Here is a 4,509-nt window from a genome sequence, read left to right as displayed (position 1 = left end):
TTTTTTCTTTTTTCTTTTTTTTTTTCTTCTTCTTTTTTTTTCCCCCCCACCCCCCTTTGAGCTCCCAAACGCAATCCTCTTCAACCCAAGGCTGGGCTCAGACTGCTCCGCTACCCCTTCCTCCCTTTCCTTCCCTACGCCGCCTCATAATAATTGATATTCATGACTATTAATATTACACGACTACTTTAAAGGGAGAATGCAGGACCAAATGGAGCGTGAAGCTGGCAGCCAGCTCGAGAGCTCCCCTACTATTGTAAATGACGTTCATTCAGTGGAGAATTACTCGATGTAATCAGACGAGGGGGGCTGGCAGGGGCAGAGTTTGGGGAGAGGGAGAGGGGGGAAAAAGTTTAGCAGGGAAGAGGCAGAACTTCAATTAACTCGAGCGGGGGAAGACGTGGAAAGCAGACACTGAGCAGGGAAGGGAGATGGAGCAGTGCTGGAGGCGAAGAAGAAGAAAAAAACGTATTTCTTTTTTCTTTTTTTTTCTTCCCCCCCCTCCACCCCCCCTTTTTACGTTTAATTATACATTCCCAATACGGTGAATTGATTGCCTTTGGTGCTTTTGTTCTTGTAGATATATATATTTTTTCTTTTAACAAATAACGAGGAAAATAAGAGGCTTTCCTAATCCTTTCGCTTCTTTTTTATTCTTTTTTTTTTTTTTTTCCTCCCCCTTTTTTATTTTTCCCTCTCAAAAAAAAAGGAAGAAGAAATGCTCACTGACTCCAATCTATCTATTTACAGCGGAGATTAAGCCCTTCTGGTGCGTGTTCCCGACCGTGCTCATTCGGAACAGCCCAATAAACGCTGCAGCGGGGTGAAGTTGGGCTCCCTTCAATTCCGAATCCTCCTCCAGCCCGATACGGAGAAAGAACCCAACCCGCCGTATAGATATGCACATATCTATCCCGATTTTCACCCAAATGTAAAATGTATGCAGTGATTTTTAAAGGATAGTAAATTTCTAGTTTCGAGGCAAAGCCGGGGGCGATGTAAAACCTTTTTGATGTTGCAGGAACTCGTTCAACTGGACTGTCTGCCATTTCTGTTAAAGTTCAACTTACGTTCCTTCCTAAATAGACTCACACTTCCCAGAGCAGCCCCCCCAATCCCCATTACACGCACACACACACTTTTGTTTTAAGAACAGATTCCATTTAAGCGCCTGAGACGCCCCTGTAATCGCGTTCTCAATTAGAAATCGGAAAGAAAAAGGAGGAGAAGGAGGAGAAACACTTTTTTTTTCTTCTTCTTCTTCTTTTTTTTTCCTTTAAGAATCCTTCCTCCTCTTTCAAACCGACCCACAAAAATATTCTTTTGAAAGCTGCCCGCTACGGAATGACCCGGAGCTCATCGGCGGGTTAGGATTGCTCTGCCCCATCCCACCGCTCCCACGGCCGTGGAGGGACGCACGACGCTTCCATCTCCCCTTCCAAAAACCAGAGAGGGAAGAAAACCCCCCGACATTCCCCCACCTCACAGGACGAGAAAAGAGACGTTTTGTCGCCCGCTGCTGCGGCACAGACAATGGCCGGGCTGTGCTGGGGACGGGGAAGCTTCGGCGGGTCTGGGGGCTGCAGGGAGACCCGGACACCCACCGAGCTGCGATGCCGGTTGATAACGAGCCTGAACGCAGCTCGGAAAGCCGGAGATATTGCGGCTCTTTCCCATCCTCACTCCGGCTGCGAAAAGTCGGAGCAGTGCCCTCCCTCTCAGCGTTTTTCTTTCTTTCTTTCTTTTCTTTTTTTTTTCCCCTCTCTTTTCTTTTTATCTCTGTCTGCTTTCCCGATGGAAGTCCGAAGAGATGCGGGACCGCTTTGGGGCTGTTGCAGCTGTGCGGCCCCGACGGCGCTTCCCCGGGCCGGACGGTATCGCCCAAAGCCTTTCCAACACCCCCAACCAACAGCTGTGAGAATCCTTCCCCAATCCTACGAACACCAGCATCACCAAATCCAAATTAAAAATTAAAAAAAAAAAAAAACAAAAAACGAACAGCAAAAATTCATTGACGAAGCGGCAAACCTTTCCCTCCATCTAATTATTATTATTATTATTATTATTATTATTATTTGTTTCCATTTCGGAGCCGATCCAGCGCGCTGCTTTACTTACAAGGAACGCATTCGCGGAGTCGCTTTGGGAAAGATCCGGGCAAAATTAAGAACCGTTTGGCTCTGCTGTGATCCTCCTCCCCCCCAGCACACACACCGTCCCCTCCCGCCTCGCTCTGCTTTTGGACCTCAAAAAAAAATCCCGAGGAGGTCTCTGAAATCAAGCCCAGAACTTTCCGTGCTCGCTTTGGATGGATCGGTTCGGCTGCGTGTACCCAAAGACGTGAGAGAATGTGTGTGTGCTTCGTCATTAGCGCTGGTAGATGAGGACGCGCACATCTTATCTACCGGTGTATGCGTGTAAAAAGAGTCGTAAAAAACGCCATCCGGTCGTGAAAACGAGAAAAAGACAATCTATCTATATATCCGAATTCAGGTAGAGCTTAGATTGGGATCGGAAATTAAGAAACTAGGACAAAAAGAAAAGAAAGAAATGCATCCCGTCCCCGAATAGCAGATCGCGTTTCTCTTCTAATTTCATCTTTTTCCCTCTTTCTCGACATTTGCCCGTATTTAATCGAATTACATTTAATTCGGGCTCTAAACAACCCAACTCTTGCCTTTAAGTTGCCTCATTCCAACCCTCAGATCGTTTCTTTGATGTTTTAAATCGCATCAAACAGCTTTTCCACGAAAGAAAAAAAAAAAGAAAAAAAATAAAAAGGAAAAAAAAAAAAAAGAAAGTTTAGGACTTGACATGCCGGCTACAAATTTGCAAATAAATAAGCATTTAAGCATTTACTGTCTGTTTCCCATCTCTATTTGTGTGTGCGGGTGTCTGCTTCTCTATATCTGAATGTAAGCAGATGCAGAGCTATATATGTATTATATAGTGTGCCTCTATGCAGCTAGATGTATATTTAAATATACATATACTCTCTTACTCATATGCATATTATATACTCACCTCATAGATATCTTCGTACTTGACATTTTCAACCAGTTTCCAGAGCATGATGGCAGGCTGTTCTCTAGGAGGTGAGTGCATTCATGTGAAGAGCAGATGTCTGGATTCTCAGTACTTCTCTGTCTGTAATGATCCATCTATAATTGGAAATGGGGGACAGACACCAAATCCGACGTTCCTCTTCCATCGCAACTTATATCTGTTGTCTGAAACAATAGGCTGCAGAAGTAAACCTCCATCGGATAGTAAAAACATTATCTGTTACATAGTTACATATATCTACAGACATATATGTGACTATATCTCTGCTTATACACACATATAGAGACCTCTGTGCAGGCAGATAAAGACATAAATGCAGTTTCACACACATACACAGGCACACGTACACACTTATATCTCCAAACATATAACTTTTCCCATGTGCAGACATACATAAAGTGACCCATTTAAGTATGTAAATTATATATATTCTCGCTTATGAATGGATTTACATAGGCACATGTATACTACACGTTACATATGCATATAGGGGTGCAAACCTGATCCATTTATACTGGACTATATAGAAAAGCATATGTATGTATTCCTTTATACACCTACCCTTATGTACATGATCAGAGATGAATATTATGTAGTGCATTTACCCGCTATTTTTATAGAGGGCAGGATGGACAGATAGATACACGGATACATAGATAGGTAGGTAGGTAGGTAGGTAGGTAGGTAGATAGATAGATAGATAGATAGATAGATAGATAGATAGACAGACAGATAGATGGATAGATAGAAAGATTAATGGGTAGATAGAAAGATGGACAGACAGACAGACAGGCAGACAGACGGATAGATAGATAGATAGATAGATAGATAGATAGATAGATAGATAGATAGATAGATAGATAGGTAGGTAGGTAGATAGATAGATGGATGGATGGATATACAGATAGATAGACACATAGAATGGAGAAAATAACGCACATTTTTTCAACCCTCTTTAAACTAAAGTAAAGGACAGGCTGTCTCTGCACCAGGCGGTTCATCATTTGCAATGAGATATTACTCTTTCCCCCGCATGCAAGATGCTTTTATTTACATGTCCAGAAATCATCCTCTCCTATGCAGTAAAGCACCAAAGCGGCGTCTCCCCAACACATCCGAGCCAAACTAAGAGGAAGACATTTAGATCAATGGTTTTCCATTGAAAGCCTTTTACTTCGGACTCGGGCTGTCTAATTTAGAACTTGGAAACACTTTCCCTGCGAAAAAAAACGGAGAAGAAACGGAGTTTCGCAAGCCCTCCTCTGCACGCATTTCAATAGCGATTAACTACTTTCTGCTGAACGGTTAAAGCAGAGTTGGGATCTGTGCGGTTCCATGGCAGCCCTCGGTTTGGAAGGGGAGAGGAGGAGTTGGACCATTTGTAGCCTTTATTTCTTTTCTTTTCTTTCTTTTTTTTTTTTTTTTTTGTTTTTTTTTTTTTTT

Source organism: Lagopus leucura, unplaced genomic scaffold, assembly GCF_019238085.1.
Source record: "Lagopus leucura isolate 7727_CA_CO unplaced genomic scaffold, USGS_WTPT01 Super-Scaffold_100038, whole genome shotgun sequence".
In the NCBI taxonomy this organism is placed as follows: domain Eukaryota; kingdom Metazoa; phylum Chordata; class Aves; order Galliformes; family Phasianidae; genus Lagopus; species Lagopus leucura.
This window is presented reverse-complemented; position numbering follows the sequence as displayed.